This window comes from Hylobates moloch, unplaced genomic scaffold, assembly GCF_009828535.3.
Source record: "Hylobates moloch isolate HMO894 unplaced genomic scaffold, HMol_V3 SCAFFOLD_1, whole genome shotgun sequence".
Lineage (NCBI taxonomy): Eukaryota > Metazoa > Chordata > Mammalia > Primates > Hylobatidae > Hylobates > Hylobates moloch.
Genome location: NW_026652276.1, coordinates 112,585,940 through 112,610,466, shown reverse-complemented (window position 1 = coordinate 112,610,466; position 24,527 = coordinate 112,585,940). Strand labels below are relative to the sequence as shown.

The following is a 24,527-nucleotide window of genomic DNA, read 5'->3' as shown; positions in this document are numbered from 1 at the left end:
CACCTTCTGACTTCATGGCCCATGACTTAAAGAACAGAGTTGTGATTCTAAAAAAAAATCAGGCACTACTGAATCAGGGCTTGACATCAGCCCAATCAAAATTTGTAAGGATAAATGATGTTTTGTAAAAAACAAAACAAAACAAAAAAAAACAAACAATTTTAAAAGTTTCAGTCTTTTAATGAGGAAGTCTGTGCTGCACAGCACCACCAACTGGTGTGGTGAGATTGGCTTGGGTGTAAAGCAAAAGCTCTCATGTACTCAAGTTCCCTGGGGAGGAGCCACTTGTGTTCCTAGGACCTACCTGCTTGTTAAGAGCAGTTGTGGGAAAGATCTGTAGCTCAATGGTGTCTATAGCTGTTCACAGAACCTTTCTTCTTTCCTAAAAGAACCACCATTAAGCCGGGCACGGTGGCTCACCCCTGTAATCCCAGCACTTTGGGAGGCCGAGGCTGGTGGATCACAAAGTCAGGAGTTCGAAACCAGCCTGGCCAAGATGGTGAAACCACATCTCTACTAAAAATACAAAAATTAGCTGGGTGCAGTGGCAGGCACCTGTAATCTCAGCTACTCAGGAGGCTGAGGCAGGAGAATCACTTGAACCCGGGAGGCGGAGGTTGCAGTGAGCTGAGATCATGCCACTGTACTCCAGCCTGGGCGACACAGCAAGATTCTGTCTCAGAAAAAAAAAAAGAACCACCATTAAAATCCCATGATGAGACTGGGAAGGAGGAGGCATCACCACCCAGGCTGTGGTGGAAAGGCTGGAGGAAACACCTAAACATGTGCAATCCCAAAGCCCAGCTGCCAGGTCCAAATCCATATCCCCCCAACATCAGGTACCCTGGAGGTTCCAATCATGCCAACCTGCCACCTACCAATACAATCTTTCCTCCAGGCCCCTTTTCTCCCCAACCAGGAGCTCCCCAGGGAAATCCAGCTTTCCCTCCAGGTGGGCCCCCTCATCCTGTGCTGTAGCCAGGGTATTCAGGATGCCAACCCTAAGGTCCCTACCCTCCTTTATACCCACCACCTGCCCCTGTAATGGCTTCTGTGAATCCCTTGGCTCCTGACATGTTAGGACAAGGACTGATAGTGGACAAGAAGATGCAGAAGCCTGGGCACAGTGGCTCATACCTGTAATCTCAGTACTTTGGGAGGGCGAGGTGAGTTGATCACCTGAGGTCAGGAGTTTGAGACCAGCCTGGCCAACATGGTGAAACCCCGTCTCTACTAAAAATACAAAAATTAGCTGGGTGTGGTGGTGGGTGCCTGTAATCCCAGCTACTTGGGAGGCTGAGGCAGTAGAATCTCTTGAACCTGGTGGGAAGAGGTTGCAGTGAGCCAAGATGGCGCCACTGCACTCCAGCCTGGATAACAGAACAAGACTCTGTCTAAAAAAAAAAAAGATGAAAAAGAGAAGGAAGAAAGCTCATAAAAAGATGCACAAGCACCAGAAGCATGGCCAGCATTCCTCCTCTTCCTCGTCCTCTTCCAGCAGTGACCTGACTGAATACAGGCCCTGGACCCTGTATTCAGACCCTCAAGTCGCACCAGTTCTGCTCTCCCATCAAGCTTCAGATCCTATGTTGTACTGGAGGAAAGTAGCCCCTGTACTCCCCATCCCTACCCCTGCCCGGTCCTCACCCTGCAGTTCAGCCTTGAGTGCCTAGAGAAAATGGGAAGAGGATTGCTATGGTACAACCATCTTCTTGCTGCTTGGATACATCATACAGCTGATGAATTCAGCAGGGGAGCTATTTTCCAAAGATGATGAGCTAAATGTTGAAGACAAGTTTAAGATCTGTAAAATGTTATTTTTTACTGCTTCTTTTAATATTTGTGATTGGGGCCAGGTGTGGTGGCTCACGCCTGTGATCCCAGCACTTTGGGAGGTCGAGGCGGGTGGATCACTGGAGGTCAGGAGTTCGACACCAACCTGACCAACATGGTGAAACCTTGTTTCTACGGAAAATAGAAAAATTAGCCTGATGTGTGAAGGGGTGGGTTGCCCCTCCACATCTGTGGGTGTTTCTCATTAGGTGGAACGAGAGACTTGGAAAACAAAGAGACACAGATACAAAGTATAGAGAAAGAAAAAGGGGCCCAGGGGACAGGTGTTCAGCATACGGAGGATTCACACTGGCCCCGGCCTCTGAGTTCCCTTAGTATTTATTGATCATTATCGGGCGTGGCAGGATAATAGGATAATAGTGGAGAGAAGGTCAGAAGGTAAACACGTGAACAAATGTCTCTGCATCGTAAACAAGGTAAAGAAAAAAGTGCTGTGCTTTTGATGTGCATATACATAAACATCTCATTGCCTTAAGGAGCAGTATTGCTGCCCGCATGTCCCACCTCCAGCCCCAAGGCGGTTTTCCCCTATCTCAGTAGATGGAATATACAATCGGCTTTACACCAAGACATTCCGTTGCCCAGGGATGAGCAGGAGACAGAAGCCTTCCTCTCGTCTCGACTGCAAAGAGGCGTTCCTTCCTCTTTTACTAATCCTCCTCAGCACAGACCCTTTATGGATGTCGGGCTTGGGGACGGTCAGGTCTTTCCCTTCCCACGAGGCCATATTTCAGACTCTCACATGGGGAGAAACCTTGGACAATACCTGGCTTTCCTAGGCAGAGGTCCCTGCGGCCTTCCGCAGTGTTTTGTGTCTCTGGGTACTTCAGATTAGGGAGTGGTTTGAGATTAGGGAGTGGTGATGATTCTTAATGAGCATGCTGCCTTCAAGCATCTGTTTAACAAAAACACACCCTGCACAGCCCTTAATCCATTTAACCCTGAGTTGACACAGCACATGTTTCAGGGAGCACAGCATTGGGGGTAGGGTTACAGATTAACAGCATCTCAAGGCAGAAGAATTTTTCTTAGTACAGAACAAAATGGAGTCTCCTATGTCTACTTCTTTCTACACAGACACAGTAACAATCTGATCTCTCTTTCTTTTCCCCACAATGTGGTTGTGGGCGCCTGTAATCCCAGCTATTTGGGAGGCTGAGGCAGGAGAATCGCTTGAACCTGGGAGGCAGACGTTGCAGTGAGCCGAGATTGTGCCACTGCACTCCAGCCTGGGTGAAAAAAGCAAAACTCCTCTCAAAAAAACAAACAAACAAACAAACAGAAAACACTTGTGATTTGGGAGTTCTGTGGAAATTTAATTACGATGAAAAATCTATCTTTTTTTGTAATGTTGGCATACTTGGGTAATTTTGTGGCAAATACATTTCCCAGCGGACCTTTTGTTGGTGGCACTAACTGCAAGGTTGCTGGGAAGTGGAGTCCGTTTGGTGGATGAGCTCTGACTGCCGTTTTGGAACCTCACCTCTACTCATGCTGTCTCAAGTCCTTGTCTCATTCTCCAACTCTCAGTTCAAATAAAGTTGTTTCTCCTGGGAAAAAAAATTCCGTGAAACGTACACTGGATGACAGTGCTGAAGTTGGGTGCCCTGGGAAGTCCTCAGGACACCCCTGCATGAAGGCTGCCCCAGGAGAGCAGCGCAAGGTTGTGGAGGTCTCAAAGCTCTGAAGACCCTGCCTACCGAAGACAGGAGTGCACAGAAAACAGTTGGCCTGTGGGCTCCCCAAGACTTACGTGTACCTCAGAGGCATTTGGCAGAAGATTCTTTGTGAACAAAAATCTCTGCCCACTAGGAGGCAGGAGTGTGTGTGTATGTGTGTGTGTGTATGTGTGTGTTGAAACCAGAACTCCACCTTATGTGTTCATTGTGGAATTTGAAAATGGAAGCCTAAAGTTGAAAATTAAAATCACCCATGATAGCTGTAAACTATTTTCTGTGCTGGCTGGGTTGTTCCAGGGTGCAGGGTCCTGGTAACACCCTTCTTTCTCCCTTCCTGAAAGAGTTACACACACTGCTCAAGGCCTGAATCCACAGGTACCATGTCCAAGCCCTGCTCAAGAGCCTGGACCCATCTGCCACCTTCAGCAGAGTTGACTGAAGCTGCTTGTCCTTCTTGAGCATTTTCTCCAATGGTGACCTGAGAGGGGGAGGTATTGGTGCCAGGACTGAACAGAGGGAAAAGGAGCATGGAGGCCAGGGGCTGAGGACCAGGCCTTCCAACCTGGAGGGGCCTGGCCCTGAGACACCCAGACCAGGGTCACATTTAGGTAGAAAGACAGCTGGCCCTGGGTGGCCCTGTGCTGACCACCAGCCTCAGGTTCCTCACAGATATACAGTTATCATAGATATTCAAACAGTGGGAATTGGAAGAATGGCTTGGAGATGGGCCCTGTCAACTGTGGGTCACTGAGCACATCCTGCCAGGGACCCAGGAGGGGCCATTGTGTCTCTAGAACCATGACTGGAAGGTGGAACTCCCACGGGGAGCAAGGAAGAGGGTCCTCGTTGGGGTGGAGGGCCACACACCAACAAGCCTGGTTTATTCAAGCTTGGCCATTCCTGAAGCACTTCCAGTGCCTACCATGAGCAGCAGGAACCCACCCACTGGGAACTGCAAGATGCATGGAGACCTCATGTACCTGTCTGTAATTACAGCCAAGGGCCAGTGAGGCAGCATCGCTGTATCCACATGGGGCTTTTACTGGAACCAGTAAGTCTCTGCCAGCCCCCCACAGGCTCCTGGGATGCCACTTGTTCTGGGTCTGTGGACAGACAACCAGGGCACTTACTTAGTGCCCACCCACTCCTTGTAGGCCCATAGCCTATCACTTAAACCCAAGCCCACCAGCCCCGGCTTCCCAAGCCATTCCCACTGGAGCTGCTCAACCACATCAGCCTGAACTTCACAAAACCCTTTGTCATGCCACAGAAAAAAAGGTGATGGCTTTGTCCCACTGCCCCTGCCTTGTGTCATGTCATGTGGGGGTATGGGATGAACTGGCCAGCCTAACTCCAGTGCTTCTGCCCAAAAAACTGCCCCCACTGCCTGAGTCCCCTTCTAGGGAGCTGTCAGTCAATGTGGGAGAGAGCAGCCCTGGGAGGGACCCCATCTGCTTCTGAGTTCAGTGCCAAGAAGAACCTAGAGCAGGTAGAGGTCTCAGAGAAGAAGCCTGTGGCAGGGCTCTGAGCTAGGTGGGCTATGTATCTCCCTCTCCACTGCCTGCCATGGGGCCTAACATCACCCATTCAAGAGGAAAACTCTCCCATTCCAGGTGTGCAGCTGGACTGCTCCCCAGGCAGGGGCTCCCATGACACTGAGTGCTCACAGAGGATGTCTACACCTTGAGGCTGAGCTATGAGGAGAACATTGCTGAACAGGTGCATGCAGACTGGCCCTGCCCTCACTGGGAACCCCCTTCCTCCTGGGTGCCAGACAGAATTCTGTGCCCTTTTCTGGAGGCTCCATGCTGGCCAGTTCATTTGGAAGTATAAGGCTATCAATGAAGAGGTTAAAAAAAAAAAAAAAAAAGAGAGAGAGAGACTTCTCAGAGCAGGTTGTGGGGCACAGCCTGAGCCCTTGTCTTCCTGGTCCCTTTGCAGACCTGGGATTGTAAGAAGGAGCTGCAGATAATGAGAGAACTGCTCTGCCAGAACTGGCCTAAGCGGCTGCTTCAAGAAAGAACCATAATCAAGGTGCTTATAGCCCCTGCTGACTGACTGGCAGCCTCAGGCCCACCTGCCATCTGCAGGCAGGCTTTCTTGTGGATAGGATGAAAGCAAGGAAAGCTGGAATGAGCCGAGCCCTCTCAGGGACCCTGAATGCTGTCTAGGGTTTCCTGCAAGGCCTTCTAGCCTTCTGCTTCCTGGCAGGCCACCCATGCACCTTTTTCTGGCCTCTTTGAGACATTGATTCCCTGGAAGGAGAGGACTCTACTTCCACTGTGCTGAGTGGCCAGGGCCATCCAGCTTCCCACCCTCTACTAACAACCATGGGGCTCTCACCTGGGCACACACTGCCTAACCATGCCCCTTCTAAGGCAGGAGCTCATTTATCTTACACTTTCAGCTTACTAGAACTTAAAAGTTATCAGTGCTGTTATTGAGATAGAGAAATGATGGGGGGAAGGTTACTTTCTGAGTATTCCCGTGTGGGGTGCAGGGAGTAGGGAGGCAAGTCAGGGCCTGTGGTTGTACCTTTTGCTGTGCCTGAGGGCAGGCAGGCCAGGGCTGGGCACATGAATGTCTGGGGGACCACCACTGCTGACTCCCTCCCCCTCACTCGGAGCTATAACCAGGCCAGTCCATAATCTTATCATGGAGATCATCAGCACCAGTGACAGCATAGGCGGGGCTGCTGAGGATGCTAGGGGAGAGTTTCCAGCCTGTCCTGGCAGCCGGTCCTTGCCCGGGGTGGCTCATAACTCAGCCTCCAAGAGAAGCAGGCAGACATCTCTGCAGGAAGCTGGGGGACTGTGGCTCAGGGCAGCCCAGCCCCACTGATGGTGGAGTGGAACTACCTCCCATTAGGCTGTGTCTCCACAGCCCACCCTCGGAGCCAGGAGGTGATTTACAGTGTGTGCAGAAGCAGTCAGCTCCATCAGATGCACGGCCTTCAACATTCAATTCAACTCGGACATCTCACCAGAGAAGCAATGGGGACCGGCCAGCGTAAAAGCCCTGCAAAGTTGGACAGAGCCCCACGCTGGGGGGTCTGGGGTCCTCAGTGCTGGTGGGCCTGTCTGCCCCTCTGAGCACTGCTCCCTGGGACTGTGTTTGCAGCCCCCTGAAGGAGGGCTGTGGGCTCCTCAGTGAGGTCCTGAGCCTGTGGAGCATGCCCGAGGCCATGCTTATGGGGATTTGCACCTCCATGCACCTCCTTGACCATCCCACTACATTATGAGTGACTGTGCCAAGGTGGGTGTCGAGCACCCTCTGGGCTGTATCAGCAAAGGCCTTTGGGCCTGGCCTGGGATTGAAGGATGGCAAATGAGGGGTCTGGGGTTGCATTGTCACCCCACATGGTAGCAGGAAATGAGAGCGTCCAGGCCTACAGGACTGGAACCCTATCGAGGGGGTTAGGAGGCTGTTCACTTCCCCCCCGGGCCCATGTGGAAGAGCGGAGGGAGTCTAGGGGGACCCTGGGGAGACTCTTGTTCTGTCTGGCGTCCCCCAGCTCCACCCTTTGATAACCATTTCCTTGGGAGAGCTGAGGAACCTCTTGTGCTCCACTGAGGCAGGGCCTCCCCTCACAGGGTATTGGCAAGGAGGCATTCTGAGACTCTGAATGAGAAGCTAGCACAGTGCCTGACAAGTACTCGTGGGAGCTGTCATCCTCTGTAACCATCACGTGGCCTTGTAGTGTTCAGACTGGCCTAGGGCTTGGTGAGGCTGTTTGGGGGTCAGCTGATTTAGGCTCCCACTCTTTCCTCAAACAGTGTCTCTGTTTGGTGTTTATTTATGGGTTTTAAGAAACCTAAGATTTCATTTATAGTAGTTTCAAGCTTGTATGTATTTGTATAGATTTTATTAGAAGGAAGAGGGCTTAAGGAAACAACATTTTTGGCCATGTGCGGTGGCTCATGCCTGTAACCCAGCATTTTGGGAGGCTGAGGCATGCGGATCACCTCAGGTCAGGAGTTTGAGACCAGCCTGACCAACATGGAGAAACCCCGTCTCTACTAAAAAAATACAAAAATTAGCCGGGCATGGTGGCGCATGCCTGTAATCCCAGCTACTCGGAGGCTGAGGCAGGAGAATTGCTTGAACCTGGAAGGCAGAGGTCGCGGTTAGCCGAGATCATGCCATGGTACTCCAGCCTGGGCAAGAAGAGTGAAACTCTGTCTGACAAAAAAAAAAAAAAAAAAAAAAAACAGAAAAAGAAAAGAACATTTTTAGAAGTTCTCAGTGGGGCATAGACTTCCATGTCACAAACGCTAATGTTGACCTTCTCTTGCTGCCTTTGCGCAAAGTATATATAGGAAGTGCAGCCAGAGGTGACAAGGCTCAGTGTCTAGAGCCGTGCTGCCTGGGCTTCCTTGCTGGCCTGCGGCCAGGTGAACTATGGGTGTGAGGTCGTGCCCATCCTGGATCTACAACCCCCACTCCCTCTCCCAGGCCCTGTATAAACAACACAAGGCAGTGCTAATGAGCAGGCTAGTAATGGGCCTCAAGCACCCCAATACCATCCAGGAAGGTCTGAATGCCATCTGTGGCTGGGGCTGTGTGGAGACAGGGGCCGTGGCTGCCTTGGCTTGTCATGGCCCCACCACAGACGCACCTGTCTTGTGCTGCTTCACCAGCAGCCAGCTGTCCATGGCCCTGGGCCTGTCACACCATGCTTGCCACCTCATGCTGCTCTTGTGTGAAAAAATTATCCTGAGATGGCACTGCTGGATGTTAGTGCTGGAAAGGCAGCAGCACTTTTGTCCTGGGGGATTAGGAACTGAACAGATCCTTCCTGACTGCCCCCCAGAACAAGTGGGGGCTGGTGCTGCGTTGAATGATGACCCCCCCAAAATGTGTTTGCACTGGCTCAATGAATATACAATGCAGAGGCCTAAAATGAAGACACATGAGTCGTTTTATGTGGAGATCAGCATGCAGCTGGGAAACAGGTGCCTCTCAGGTATCTCATCTTCCCCAGCAAGTGTGGAATGTGTCCATGCCCATGGTGTGTGATCTGTCCTTCTTAACTTGTACACAACTCCAGGTCAGTTCTGAGTGAAGGACATGCAGATGAGATTTCTCAGGTCATTTGTATGTTTGACATTATGGCTGCTGCTTTTGCTGCTGCTGCACCTAGGCCCAACCTGGCTTAAAGTCTAGGCTTTAGGTAAAAAAGGTGGAGGGCTTCCTGTGACCTGTGATGGGAAGTCAGAGATCCCTGGGGGTTGGGGTGCACTTTAGTTTTGTGGCAGGATGAGAGCTGCAGTGATTTTATTAATTGTGATTGGCCTGGCCTGGTTATAGCTCCGGGTGAGGGGGAGGGAGTCAGCAGTGGTGGTCCCCCAGACATCCATGTGCCCAGCACTGGCCTGTCTGCCCTCAGGCACAGCAGAAGGCACAACCACAGGCCCTGACTTGTCTCCCTACTCCATGCACCCCAGATGGGAATACTCGGAGGCTACAATCTGAATGTATTTTTCTCCCGTTTTAATCCGAACTGCCTAACACACTGTGGAGATAGGATGGGTGAGGGGCTTTGGGGGAACCAGGGCAGAATCATGGATCCTGGGGGAAAGTTAAAGATACAGGAGTGGTTTTCACCTCTCTGTGGAGCCCAGCTCTCTACCTGGTCATTGCCACACAGCACCTTTACAGAGACTAGCTCTGCGGTGATTGGGAATCCCAACAGCCCCGGGCTGCTCCCTGTCCCCTGCTGCCTGTGCTCCTTCCCTTGCCCTTCAGAGCCCACATGAAAGAGGAGGTTGCCACCCTGTGAGCCTGAGGGAGCTGTGTCTGACTGGAGCTTCTGCCTGGGGTATTGCAAAGAGCTACTTACGGGTATGGTCTGTCCAGATACCTTGTTTCAAGAAGAATGGATGCAAGCTAGCAAGTGTAGCATCCCCACAGCTGATAAATATGCGTTTCTTATTTTTAAACCATCGCATCTTTGTATCACATTAGAATAAAGTTTTTAAAACCTGCTGCTCCAGCCTCACCTGTGTGTTCTTTAACCCAATCTCACAATCAAACTGGGTTTGATTGTGAGTGCTGTTGTTGGAAATGTTACTAAGAGAGGAATATGTATAAATTAGATCAAATTTAAGGTTATTCTTATAATGCCACTTGAGTGGAAAGTAAGAGGGTGGAGTCACAGGCACTCAGTTGGGGTTTACCCACCTTCCAGTTACTAGACTTATAAGGGTGTGGCACAGGTGAACCTGTCATTGGTGACAAAAGGAAAAAGGCTGGTGGGGAAGGGGTGCTAGGCTGTGGGGCTAAACCCTGGGCATGTTGGACCTGTGAGGTCCCTGAACATCTAACTGGCTGGGTACCTGCCCTTGTCAAGGTACCCTCGAGGGTACCTGCCCTCAGGTGAACCTGAGGGACAGAGCCTGTGATGTAAGAGGGAGTGTATGGAGGTGGCCTGTCCGTATGAGAGGGGGAGTTTAAGGCTCATTACAGCTGGTGGCTGCTGCTCAGCTATCCCTCTGCAGAGTAGGCAGGTCCTGAGCTGCATATATAGTTCAATGCCTTTTGGAGTGTTTAGAGAGTCCATCATGTCTTAGAAATTCTAAAAACAACAACAACAACAAATTCCAATTCTAATGTCTGTTATTTTCCCTGCGCCAATTGGAAAAAAGATGTCCTTCACCTCGAAGTCTTAAGTGACACCCAGGGATAGCCATCAGTGTCTTGGCCATTGAAGCCTCATGTATGCTCTCTGCCACCGGTTTGATTTGCAGCCTCATGGTTGTGTTGTACTAAATATACTTTCCTCTGGCCTTGTCCACATATATAGGTGTGTGTGTATATATATATGTGTGTGTATATGTGTGTGTGTGAATATACCTTAGTCTTTCTAAGATGAGCATATTGCCTGATTGTGGTGGCTCATGCCTGTAATCCCAGAACTTTGGGAGGCTGAGACAGGCGGATCACTTGAAGTCAGGAGTTCAAAATCAGCCTGGCCAACATGGCAAAACCCTGTCTCTACTAAAAATACAAAAAAGTTAGCTGGGGGTGGTGGCAGGTGCCTGTAATCCCAGCTACTCAGGAGGCTGAGGCAGGAGAATCGCTTGAACCTGGGAGGTGGAGGTTGGAATGAGCTGAGATCAAGCCACTGCACTCCAGCCTGGGCAACAGTGAGACTCTGTCTCAAAAAAAAGAAAAAGAAAAAAAGAAAAAAAAAAGCATATTTGGGCAGCATAATTCTTGCTTATGCGTTCCCAGCCCCCACTCCCTTCCATTTCTAATAGCCATCCCACGTTGTGGTCAGCAGTGTGGTACAGCATGCTGAGAGAGGAGCTCAGGGGATGGGATAAGAATCTTTCCTGCATTATCCAATGATTAGAAAGTTGTTAAAAAGGTGTCCAGTTGTTCTACTTTCTACTTTTAAATAGCTAATAAGATGCATTATACAAGCAGACCCAGGTAAGGGAAAAAGCAAGTGAATTTCAAGGCTCAGCTCACTTAATTAGCTGTGATACCCGGGACGTGTGACTCCGCCTACAGGAGCCTGTTTCCCTGTCCATAAAGCGCACTAATGCTGGGGACGGTGGGTGTAGGGGAGGGTCCTGGAGCCTTATTCAATCTGTCAGAGTAGGAACCGTCCTATCAGGCACGCAGTTGGGGAGGAGGGCGTGGCTTCCAGCGTTTGGCGGGGCCTTTGTCTCTGGCTCAGGCGGGAGCCTGGGATCCATCTCTACTGTCCCGCGTGTTGCCCCTCGGGAGCCCTCGGTGACTTTGTCACAGCCTCTGTTGCCCTGAGATCTGCAGGTACTGGGCATAGCTAAGATGCCAGGACATCCTGGAAACCAGGAAATGGTGAGTATGCGGGGTTGGGCATCCCAAGAGGGGTGAGTGGGCTGGTTGAAACCGGCGGAACCGGCCTCTCCACGGTCAGCTCCCGGGTCCACCGACCTGAGTCCCCGTTGGCGCAGCTGGGCGCTCAGTAACCCCGGAGGGTGGGGTGGGGGGCGGCGCAAGACGGCTGCTGAGCCAGCGGACTTTGACCCTTCACCCTGCTCTTCCCGCGCCGCGACCTGCCTGAAGCTCTCTGGGCAGCGCTGCACCCGCAGCCCCGACTCTCTCTCAGATTGTTCAGGGTGACAGAGGGTCATTAGAGCAGAATTCCGACTCGGTGGGTGCGTGGGAGGAGCTGCGGCCAGTGGGGTCCCCAGTGTCTCCTGTTAAAAAAAATTTTTTTTGAGATGAAGTCTCGCTCTGTCACCCAGGCTGGAGTGCAGTGGCGCGATCTCGGCTCACTGCAACCTCCACCTCCCAGGTTCAAGCAGGAGGACATTGTACAGTGCCTCCTGGGAAGGAGGACACTCCTTGAGTAATTTAATGGGCAGGATGGGGATGGGAGAATGTTTTGAGGGATACCATAGTCTGACTTGACAGTTGAGTCAGATATGTTTGTGTTCCCATCAGCGCTGCCACTCCCTGAGTTTGTCACCTTGGAAAGATTTTTTCACTTGTTTCCACTTCAGTTTTTCAACAACTGTAAATTACGTTTCGTCAATAGAGCTGAAAATTTTTTTAAAAAAGTCAAAGACCATGAAAGGTGGATTTCAGAAAATTCTAGTCATATATTTTATTTGTTAAAAACGCTTCCTTACCTTTATCTTCCTCAGAGTGAGTGTAGTAAGTTTGTTATTTCCATTCTTTTTGGGTGGTGATTTCAAATAGAATTCCAAGGCTTTGCTTTGGGAATGCTACCAGGGAAAAAAATAGGAAAAATCACTTTTTCATTATGGCTATAGAAAGTGAATACATTTCCCCAAGAAAATGTGGAAGATTAATTGATGAAGTGCATAAATTTGTCAAAACATCAGCCCCCCTTTTTTGCAGGGTCTAAAATTTGTAACAGTGGATATCTCTGTTCTATATTCTGTTGTCTAAATGTCCAAGTTTAATGTTAAATTTTATGAGATAGAACTTGGCACCTTCTAGAAATGTTCATATATGGTTGTTTATTAAACTATTTATCATGAAAGTATGTAAGTGGCATGCTTAATGTCTGAAAGAGATAGAGACTTCAGCTTTTCCTGTTGAAGTATAAAATTTAAGTGCCTTACTATTTCCTTATAATATTCTATATACATTGTGTTTGAGTGATTTTCTGTTTTCTTTAAACACTGGGCATTAGTTTTAAACTAAGATTAGGCAGAAAAGGGCTTTCTTTCATAAGGAGGAGCAAACTACTAGAAGGTGAGGAAAAAAATGTGGGAGGGGGAGGAAGGGATAAAACATGGTGAAATCAGATCCTAGATCAGGGAGTGTTTTACCTAGAAGTCAGCCTGTTCTTAAGCGGGACATAAGGAGGGGTTGTAAGGTTGGGTCGAAGTTTGGGGGCCTGGGGAAGGAAAGAAACTGAAGAAAAGTTTGGTTAACAAGTATTTTGTTCTGTCCAGTAGAGACAAACTTATTTAATTGTTTATGAGACAAAAAAATAAAAATAAATGGGAATTTACAGAGTCTCTGGCTTTGGGATATCAAAAACAGGAAGGGTGTTTCTTAGCAGTAAGATGCTCTTGAAAAACACAAAGAATGGGGGATTTCTTTAATCACAGCTGTTATCTACCCACCCCATCTTCTTCCACCACTTTTCCTTGCCTTGTACTTTTTTTTCATTTGGCTCTTCTTGATTTGTACCTTTCATAATAAACTGGTAAATGCAAGTATAGTGTTTTGCTGAATTCTGTGAGTAGTTGTATCAAGTTATTGAACTTGAGAAGGAGGTTATGGGAGCCCCCAATTTATATCGGAACTCTGCTTCCCTCCAGCCCTCTAACAGGCCCCAGTGTATGTCGTTCCCCTTCCTGTGTACATGTATTCTTATTGTTCACCTCCCAATTATAAGTGAGAACATGCAGTGTTTGGTTTTCTGTTCCTGCGTATTAGTTTGCTGAAGATAATAGCTTTCAGCTCCATCCATGTTCCTGCAAAGAATATGATCTTGTTCCTTTTTATGGCTGCATAGTATTCCACAGTGTATAAAGCAATTGCAACAAAAGCAAAAATTCAGAAATGGGATCTAACTAAGCTAAAGAGCTTCTGCACAGCAAAAGAAACTATCATCAGGGTGAACAAACAACCTAGAGAATGGGAGAAAATTTTTGCAATCTATCCATCTAACAAAGGTCTGGTATCCAGAATCTACCAGGAACTTAAACAAATTTACAGGAAAAAAACCAACTTCATTAAAAAGTGGGCAAAAAACATGAAGAGACCCCTTTCAAAAGAAGACATTTATGCGGCCAACACACATGTGAAAAAATAGCTCAACATCAGTGATTATTAGTGAAATGCAAATCAAAACTGCAATGAGATAACATCTCATGCCAGTCAGAATGGTGATTATTAAGAAGTCAAGAAGCAACAAATGTTGGTGAGGCTGTGGAGAAATAGGAATGCTTTTACACTGTTGGTGTGAATGTAAATAAATTTAATCATCGTGGAAGAGGGTGTAGCTATTCCTCAAAGATCTAGAACCAGAAATAACATTCGACCCAGTGATCCCATTACTGGGTATATACCCAAAGGAATATAAATGATTCTATTATAAAGATACATGCATGCGTATGTTCATTGCAGCACTATTCACAATAGCAAAGACATGGAAGCAACCCAAATGCCTATCAATGATAGACTGGACAAAGAAAATGTGGTACTTTTTTATTTTTTATTTGAATGCCTTTGTTTTCTTCTTTTTACCTGATTGCTCTAGCTTGATTCCTTAGTACTATGTTGAACAGAAGTGGTGAGATTTGATATCCTTGTCTTCTTTCTGATACTAGAGGAATAATTTGTTGCATTTCACTCGAGTATAATGGGATCTGAGGCCTTAATGTATATGGCCTTTATTGTGTTTTAATACATGCTTTTATATGTACATTGTTGGGAGTTTTTATCACAGAAGTATATTAAATTTTGTCAAATGCTTTTAATAAATTTTTTGAGATAATTATATAATTTTCATTATTTTGTTATTGTAGTATGTTATTATTATTATTTTTATTTTATTATTATTATACTTTAAGTTTTAGGGTACATGTACACAATGTGCAGGTTTGTTACCTATGTATATATGTGCCATGTTGCTGTGCTGCACCCATTAGCTCATCATTTAGCATTAGGTATATCTCCTAATGCTATCCCTCCCCCCTCCCCCCACCCCACAACAGTCCCAGGAGTGTGATGTTCCCCTTCCTGTGTCCATGTGTTCTCATTGTTCAATTCCCACCTATGAGTGAGAACATGCGGTGTTTGGTTTTTTGTCCTTGAGATAGTTTACTGAGAATGATGATTTCCAGTTTCATCCATGTCCCTACAAAGGACATGAACTCATCATTTTTTATGGCTGCATAGTATTCCATGGTGTATATGTGCCACATTTTCTTAATCCAGTCTATTGTTGTTGGACATTTGGGTTGGTTCGAAGTCTTTGCTATTGTGAATAGTGCCGCAATAAACCTACGTGTGCATGTGTCTTTATAGCAGCATGATTTATAGTCCTTTGGGTATATACCCAGTAATGGGATGGCTGGGTCAAATGGTATTTCTAGTTCTAGATCCCTGAGGAATCGCCACACTGACTTCCACAATGGTTGAAGTAGTATATTATTTTTAATGATTTGTGTATGTTGAAACATTCTTTTTTTTTTTTTTTTTGAGACAGAGTCTTGCTCTGTCACCCAGGCTGGAGTGCAGTGGTGCAATCTCGGCTCACTGCAAGCTCCGCCTCCCGGGTGCATGCCATTCTCCAGCCTCAGCCTCTCTGAGTAGCTGGGACTACAGGCTCCCGCCACCATGCCCGGCTAATTTTTTGTATATTTTAGTAGAGACAGGGTTTCACCATGGTCTCGATCTCCTGACCTCGTGATCTGCCTGCCTCAGCCTCCCAAAGTGCTGGGATTACAAGTGTGAGCCACCGCGCCCGGCCTTGTTGAAACATTCTTGCATCCTGGGGATGAGTCCTACTTGATCATAGTGTATGATCCTTTTAATATGTTGTTGAATTCAGTGTCCAGTATTTTGTTGAGAATTTTTTCTGTATCTTCAAAGGGATATTTGCTTATAATTTTCTTTTCTTGTAGTGTCCTTATCTGGCTTCAGTATGAGGGTACTAATGGCCGCCTCAAGTGAGTTTGGAAGTGTTTTTTCTCTTCAATTTTTGGAAGAGTTGGAGAAGGACTGACATTATTTCTTCCTTAAATGTGTGATGCAATTCACCCATGCAGTCATTTGGTCATGGGATTTTTTTTTTTTTTTGAGACAGAGTCTGGCTCTGTCCCCCAGGCTGGAGTGCAGTGGCACTATCTCGGCTCACTGCAAGCTCCACCTCCCGGGTTCACGCCATTCTCCTGCCTCAGCCTTCTGAGTAGCTGGGACTACAGGTGCCCGCCACCACGCCTTACTAATTTTTTTGTATTTTTAGTAGAGACAGGGTTTCACCATGTTGACCAGGATGGTCTCGAACTCCTGACCTTGTGATCCACCCACCCCGGTCTCCCAAAGTGCTAGGATTACAGGCTTGAGCCACCGCGCCCGGCCGGTCATGGGATTTTTTAAAATTGCAACTATTTGGTTACTGCTTCAATCTTCTTCCTCATTATTGATCTGTTCGGTATTTCTATTTCTTTATAATTTAATCTTGGTGGGTTTGTTTCTAATAATTATTTCTTGAGTTATCAAATTTGTTGTCATATAATTGCTCATAGTAGTCTCTTATTATCTTTTGCATTTCTGTGGGATCTGTTGAAATAACTTAATTTTTTATTTATAATTTTTTTTTAAGTCCTCTCTCTTTTTGTTCCCTGGGTTAATATAGCCAAAAGTTTGTCAATTTTGGTTCTTTAAAAAACTCAGCTCAGGCCGGGCGCAGTGGCTCACGCTTGTAATCCCAGCACTTTGGGAGGCCGAGGCGGGTGGATCACGAGGTCAGGAGATCAAGACCACGGTGAAACCCCATCTCTACTAAAAGTACAAAAAAATTAGCTGGGTGTGGTGGCGGGCACCTGTAGTCCCAGCTACTTGGAGAGGCTGAGGCAGGAGAATGGTGTGAACCCGGGAGGCGGAGCTTGCAGCGAGCCGAGATCATGCCACTGCACTCCAGCCTGGGTGAGAGAGCGAGACTCTGTCTCAAACAAAAACAAAAACAAAAACAAAACAAAACAAAACAAAACTCAGCTCAATTAAAACAAAATTTCTATTGTCTTTCTAGTCTCTGTTTACTTTCTTTTTTCTCTAATTCTTGATATTTTTATAATTAAGCTAATGTGGGAATTATTTTGGTCTTGTTCAAGTTTTTTGGGAGTTAAAGTTAGGTTGTTTATTTGAATCTTTCTTTTTCTATTAGTGTAGGAGTTGATTATTATAAACTTCTGTCTTAGAACTGCTTTTGTTGTATCCCAGAAGTTTTGGATCCTTGTGTGCTCAATTTTATTTGTATTGGGGTGCTTTCCTATTTCCCTTTTGACTTCTTCTTTGACCCCCATTTGTTGTTTAGTAGCATGTTGTTTAATATCCACATATTTGTGAGTTTTCCAATTTTCTTCTTGCCATTGGTTTCCAGTTTTATACCATTATAGTCAGAATAAAAACTTGACATAATTTAACCTTCTTAAATTTGAAAAGCTTGTTTTTTATTTTTGGTTTAATATATAATCTCTCCTGGAGAATATTTTATGTATTTTTGAGATAAATGTGTATTCTTATACTGTTGGGTGAAATGTTATATTTATATCATCTATTTAGTCTATAGTGTTATACAAGCACACTTCTTTTTTTGAAGATTTCCGTTTAAATAATCTGTCTGTTTCACATAGGGTATTAAAGTTTTCTATTATTGTATTCCTATCTACTTCTCCCTACAGTTCTGTCAATATTTGCTTTATATATTTAGAAGCTCCAGTGAGAATATATAAATATTTTTTTTTTTTTTGAGACACAGTCTTGCTCTGTCACCCAGACTGTAGTGCAGTGTCGTGATCTTGGCTCATTGCAATCTCTGTCTCCTGGGTTCAAGCAATTCTCCTGCATCTGCCTCCCGAGTAGCTGGGACTACAGGTGCGTGCTGCCATGCCTGGCTATTTTTTGTATTTTCAGTAGAGACAGGGTTTTGCGTGTTGGCCAGGCTGGTCTCAAACTCCTGACCTTGGCCTCCCAAAGTGCTGGAATTACAGGCATGAGCCACCGTGCCCGGCCAAGCATATATATGTTTGATTATAATATCCTCTTGACAAATTAGCCTCTTTATTATTATATGGAGAACTCATTTGACTCTTGTGATAGATGTTGCCAGGAGGTCAATTTTGTCTAATTTAAGCATAACTACTAATGTACTTCTTTGGTTATTACTTGTATGGAATATCCTTTTCCATCTTTTCACTTACAGCCTGTGGTTGTCCTTATAGCAAATGCTAGTCTCTTGTAAGCAGCATATCATTTGTCTTTAAAAAATTTATTCATCCTGTTTTAGTCTATTTTGTGCTGCCATACCAGAATATCACAGACTAGGTAATTTATAAAGAGTAAAAATATTTGGCTTATGATTCTGGACGCTGGGAAGGCAAAGAGCATGACACTGGCATCTGTTAAAGGCCTTATTGCTGCATGATAACATAGCCAAAGGTATGAGGGAGAGAGAGAGCTTCCTTTTATAACAGACCCACTCTTGTTATAATTAATAAATTCCTGTGATAAGGACATTAATCCATTCATGAAGGCAGAGTGCTTATGGCCTAATCAATTCTTTTTTTTTTTTTTTTTTTTTTTGAGATGGAGTCTTGCTTTGTTGTGTAGGCTGGAGTGTGGTGGCACAATCTCAGCTCACTGCAACTTCTGCCTCCTGGGTTCAAGCGATTCTCCTGCCTCAGCCTCCAGAGTAGCTGGGACTACAGGCATGAGCTGCCACGCCCAGCTAATTTTTGTATTTTTAGTATTTTTAGTAGAGACGGAGTGTCACCATATTGGCCAGGCTGGTCTCAAACTCCTGACCTCATGATCTGCCTGCCTCGGCCTCCCAAAGTGCTGGGATTACAGGCGTGAGTCACTGCACCTGGGTTTTTTTTTTTTTTTTGAGATGGAGTTTCAGACTTGTCACCAAGGCTCGAGTGCAATGGTGTGATCTCGGCCCACAGCAACTTCCGCCTCCTGGATTCAAGTGACTCTCCTGCCTCAGCCTCTCAAGTAGCTGGGATTATAGGCGCCCACCATCACACCTGGCTAATTTTTGTATTTTTAGTAGAGACAGGTTTTCGCTGTGTTGGTCAGGCTGGTCTCCAACTCCTGGCCTCAGGTGATCCACCTGCCTTGGCCTCCCAAAGTGCTGGGATTACAGGTGTAAACCAGTGTGCCTGGCCAGGCCTAATCAATTCTTAAAGGTCCCGCTTCTTAATACTATCATAATGGCTATTGAATTTTAACCTAAAATTTAGAGATGACATTTTCTGTAGCAGTGTCTGTTTATTGGATAATTTAATCTCTTTATATGTAAAATAGTGATAGGTTACTATTAATAAGTTATCATTAATAAGTTATTGTTGTGGTTTTGTTGTTTTCTGACTATCTAAAATTTGTCTGTTTTTTCTTGTCTTATCTTTCCTGTGGTTTTGTTCATTTTTGTTGAGACAGGGTCATGCTTTGTTTCCCAGGCTGGAGTGCCTGGCATGATCATAGCCCTCTGTAACCTTAACATCCTGAGCTCAAGCAGTCCTCCCATCTCAGCCACCAAAGTAGCTGGGGCTACAGGCATGTTTCACAACACCCAGCTATTTTTTGTAGAGATATGGTCTCCTTTTGTTGCTTGGGCTGGTCTCAAACTCCTGAGCTCAAGTGATTCTTCCAGAAACTTCTGTCTCCCAAAGTGCTGGGACTACAGGAATGAGCCACTGCACCCAGCCTTGACTTTTTGGGTTTTTTTGTTGTTTTTATATGCTTTAGTTACTTTCCTTTTTTCTTTTGTGTATCTACTACAGTTTTTTCCCCGTGGTTATAATGGGACTTACATAAAACATCTTTTTTTTTTTTTTTTTTTTGAGACAGAGTCTTGCTCTGTCACCCAGGCTGGAGTGCAGTGGCATGATCTCGGCTCACTGCAAGCTCCACCTCCCGGGTTCACGCCATTCTCCTGCCTTAGCCTCTCCGAGTAGCTGGGACTACAGGCATCCGCCACCACGCCCGGCTAATTTTTTGTATTTTTTAGTAGAGACGGAGTTTCACCATGGTCTCGATCTCCTGACCTCATGATCCACCTGCCTCGGCCTCCCAAAGTGCTGGGATTACAAGCGTGAGCCACCGCGCCCGGCCTCATAAAACATCTTATATTTTAACAGCCTAGCTTAAGATGATAACAATTTAACTTCTATGCCATAGAAAAACTACAAATTTTCTCCTTTCACACATTTTGTACTACATATGGCACTTTAGAACGTTTTATATTGTGCATTTAACAAATTATTGTGGCTATCTTTCTTTTCAATACTTTTTAATAGATCTTACATTAGAGTTAAAAGTGATCTATGCAAAACCATTACAGTAATAGAGTATTCTGAACTTCACTACTTACCATTTCCAGTGACATTTATACTTTATGTCTAATGTTAATATAATGTTTTTTGTATTGTTAGTTAACATTCCATCATTTCAATGTGAAGAATTTCTTTTAGCATTTCTCATAAGACGGGTTGAGTGGTGATAAATTCCCTCACCTTTTTTGTCTTAAAATGTCTTGATCTCTTCTATGTCTAAAGGACAGCCTAATTAGATATAGTCTTAGTTGTCAGGTTTTTTTCTTTTTAAAGCATTTTAAATATATTATTGAGTCTCCTAACTTGCAAGGTTTCTGCTGAAAAATTCACTGATAACATTATAAAGGTTCCCTTGTATGTGAAGAATCTCTTGTCACTGTTTTCAGGAATTGCGCTTTATCTGTGAATGCTGAAAATTTAATTATAATGTGTTCTAGGGCAATCCTTATTAGGTTCTTTTTGCTATAAGTATATTGAGCTTCATGAAACTGGATGTTCATATCTTTTTCTAAATTTGGGGAGTTTTTGTTGTTGTTTTTTGTTTTGTTTTTTTTTTGAGACAGGGTCTCTCTCTGTCAGCCAGGCTGGAGTGCCGTGGCTGCACTGCAACCTCTGCCTCCCAGGTTCAAGCAATTCTCCCACCTCAGCTTCCCAAGTAGCTGAAACTACAAGCATGTGCCACCACACCTGGCTGATTTTTGTATTTTTTGTAGAGATGGAGTTTTGCTATAATGCCCAGGCTAGTCTCAAACACCTGAACTCAAGCCATCCCTGCACCTTGGCCTCCCAGAGTGCTGGGATTACAGGTGTGAGCCACTATGCCTGGCCTAGATCTGGGAAGTTTTTAGAAATTATGTCTTTCAATCTCTTTTTCTTTTTCTCTCTCCCTTCTTCTGAAAATTCTAAAATGTGTTGATTTGTTCACTTTATGATTGGTCACTTTCAAATAGCCTATCTTTGAGTTTGCTGATTTTTTTTTATTTTATAATTGAGTCTCCTGTTATAGTTTTCTATTATGGTTTTTCAGTTCTACCTTTTTTTTTTTTTTTTTTAACTTTAGCTGCAGGATTTCTGTTTGGTTGTTTTTTATGGTTTCTATTTTCCTTTTTTTTTTTTCTTTTTTTTTTTTTAATGAGTGATCTTGCAATGTTGTCCAGGTTGGTCTTGAAATCCTGGCCTCAAGCAATCCTCCTGCCTCAGCCTCCCAAAGTTTTATTATTACAGGTGTAAACCACTGTGCTTGGTCTACTTATTTATTCTATTTCTCACTTTGTTTCTATGTTGTTTTCTAAAATTTTTTAGTTATCTCTTGTGTTCTTTTGCATCTTATCAAAGTTTCTTAAGATGATTATTTTCAATTCTTTGTCAGACAATTCTGAGATCTCCATTTCTTTGTAGATGTTTACTAGAGCTTTATTAGTTCTTTTGGTGATGCTCTTGTTTTCCTGATTCTTTTTCATCTATGTAGCCTTATGTTTGTATCCCTAAATGTGAAAGAACAAATCTTCCATTAATTATAGAATAGTTTTGAAAGATAAATAATTTCTTTTATTGGGTCCCTGGGCTGATGAGATTTCAACTGAGATTGCATTTAAGTTTGTTGGAGCCAGATGACATGACTTCTTACTTGGCCTTGAGTGGGTTTCATGGTTGGTTGACCTGTTTTGTTTTTTTTTTTTTGAGACGGAGTCTTGCTCTGTTGCCAGGCTCTGTTGCCAGTGCAGTGGCGCAGTCTCAGCTCACTGCAACCTCCGCCTCCTGGTTTCAAGTGATTCTCCTGCCTCAGCCTCCCAAGTAGCTGGGATTACAGGCACGCACCACCACGCCCAGCTAATTTTTGTATTTTTAGTAGAGATGGGGTTTCACCATGTTGGCCAGGCTGGTCTTGAACTCCCGACCTGGTGATCTGCCTGCCTCAGCCTCCCAAAGTGCTGGGATTACAGGTGTGAGCCACCACGCCCGGCCTGGCTGACCTGTTATCAGGACATCAGTCATAGATTCTATCTATTACCTAGAAAGATGGGGGCAGCATCTTTATTATTAGGGCTGTTGTTGAGATAAGAAATTTCACTTGTTTCCCCTTATAGGGGTGCTTGACTCCTACTGGATCTCTGGTCTAACCCAGTCATTAGACAGTTCACTGGATGGGCAGGACTGACCCCTGATCAAACCTGAGAGCCACTGGAACTGATTCATAGGGCTGCTTCAGGATATACAACTGAGACTAAAAGTCCTCAGTTTTGTCTCTGGGTCCATTATGTATTTCCCTCTGGGTTTCTAGGTGGGCAGGACTGTTCCCAGACACTGGCTGACGGGGATTAAAACTGGGTTACAGGCCTTGCTTTAAAATTCACAGTGAGACTGATGTCAGCAGGCCTGCCTCAAGGGGCACAGACTTGCATGCTTTTAGGCAAGTCCAGGGTTGAGCAAAACTGCTCCTGAACTGTGGCTGCGTGAAACTAGAGCCAGGTTGCAGTGCCATTTCAAGAGCCAGGTTACAGTGCCATTTCAAGACTCCAGAATGATGTTGATAGTCCTACATCGAGGGGCACAGATGGATGTTTTTCCCTGGGGGTCCCTTAATTTACATATGAATTAGCTATATGCCTCTTGCCTATAGAAATACCTATGTTTTTCACCTATGTTGCCCCTACTTTGTTTATGACATATTTTTTCTTGGCTTTCTTTCTTTTTTTTTTTTTTTTGAGATGAAGTCTCACTCAGTCGCCCAGGCTGGAGTGCAGTGGCATGATCTAGGCTCACTGCAACCTCCACCTAGCAGGTTCAAGCGATTCTCCTGCCTCAGTCTCTCAAGTAGCTGGGATTACAGGAGTCTGCCACCATGCCTGGCTAATTTCTTGTATTTTTTAGTAGAGACAGGGTTTCACCATGTTGGCCAGGCTGGTTATGAACTCCTGACTTCAGCTGATCCACCCGCCTCAGCCTCCCAAAGTGCTGGAATTATGCACCCTGCCAGTTATTTGTTTTTTTCTTGTAAATTTGTTTAAGTTTCTTATCGATGCTGGATATTAGTCCTTTGACAAATGCATAGCCTCCCAGAGTGCTGAGATTACAGGTGTGAGCCACAGCTCCCGACCTTTTTTCTTGGTTTTCAATGATTATTTTATTCTGTCCAGGTGATAGGAAAATAATCTTAAATTCACGATCTACTTATAGCTTGAACGTATATGATCGTGTGAGAAGAACATTTTTGTTATTTGAAGGTAATTTTTAAAAAATTTTGTAACTGTCTCTTAGGTAGTCTTAAGTGTTTAATTGTGGATAAAAACATACAATTGTCATCTTAAACATTATTAAGTGTACAGTTTAGAATTGTTAAGTACAATCCTATTGTTTTGCAAGAGGTTCTAGATAATTTTTGTCTTACAAAAGTAAAAGTGAATACCCGTTAAACAACAAATTGTCCTTTCTACCTCTTTCCAGTTCCTGAAGAACACCATTCTACTTTTTGTTTCTATGAGTTTGACTAAATATTTTATACAAGTGTAATTACACAGTGTCTCTTTCTTTGTGACTATCTTATTTTACTTAACATAATGTTCTAAAGATTTATCGTTATTGCAGTCCTTGTCAAGATGATTGGCTGACTTGTTATCAGGACATCAGTCATAGATTCTGTCTATTACCTAGAAAGACTCAACTTTCTTCAGAGTCTTTATTATTACGGCTGGTGTTGAGATAAGAAATTGCACTTGTTTCTGCATATAGGGGTGCTTGACTCCTACTGGATCTCTGGTCTTGTCAAGATGTCCCCTTTTTAAAAGACTGAATAATATGCCATTGTATATATGTGCCACATTTGTTTAATCTACTCATCCGTAAAGAAACATTTGCTTCCAGGTATTTTTTTTTGTAATGCTGCAATGTACCTGAATGTACAAAATACCTATTCCATGTTCTCCTTTGACTATGGGATATTTTAAATATACTGATTTAGTACCATGTATATGCTCTTGATTTTGTCACCTGATCCTTTACGTTATATCCCCCAAATCATTGCCAAAACCAGTTGTCATGAAACTTGCCCCTTCTGTATTGTTCTAGGAGTTTTACAGTTACAGGATTTATGTTAAAGTCTTAGTTCATTTTTTTAAATTGGCACACGTAATGTTACATATATTGGGGTACAATTATATATAGGTTGTATAATGATCAAATCAGAGTATTTAGTGTATTTTATTACCTAATGCAATTGTTATTTTTGTGGTGAGAACATTCAAAAGCCCCTTTTCTAGCTATTTCATCTTATCTTTGTTTTTTGGGTTTTTTTGAGACAAAGTCTTGCTCTGTCACGTAGGCTGGAGTGCAGTGGTGTAATCTTGGTTCACTGCAACCTCCACCTCTTGGGTTCAAGTGATTCTTGTGCCTCAGCCTCCTGAGTAGCTTGGATTACAGGCATGAGCCACCACACCCAGCTAATTATTATATTTTT

General features: G+C 44.8%; 1 pseudogene; it reads left to right on the top strand.

Moving 5' to 3' along the window:
* Positions 1–783: 783 nt before the first annotated feature.
* On the top strand, positions 784–5,591 carry LOC131383348 (proline-rich protein 13-like; annotated as a pseudogene).
* The last annotated feature ends 18,936 nt before the right edge of the window (positions 5,592–24,527 follow it).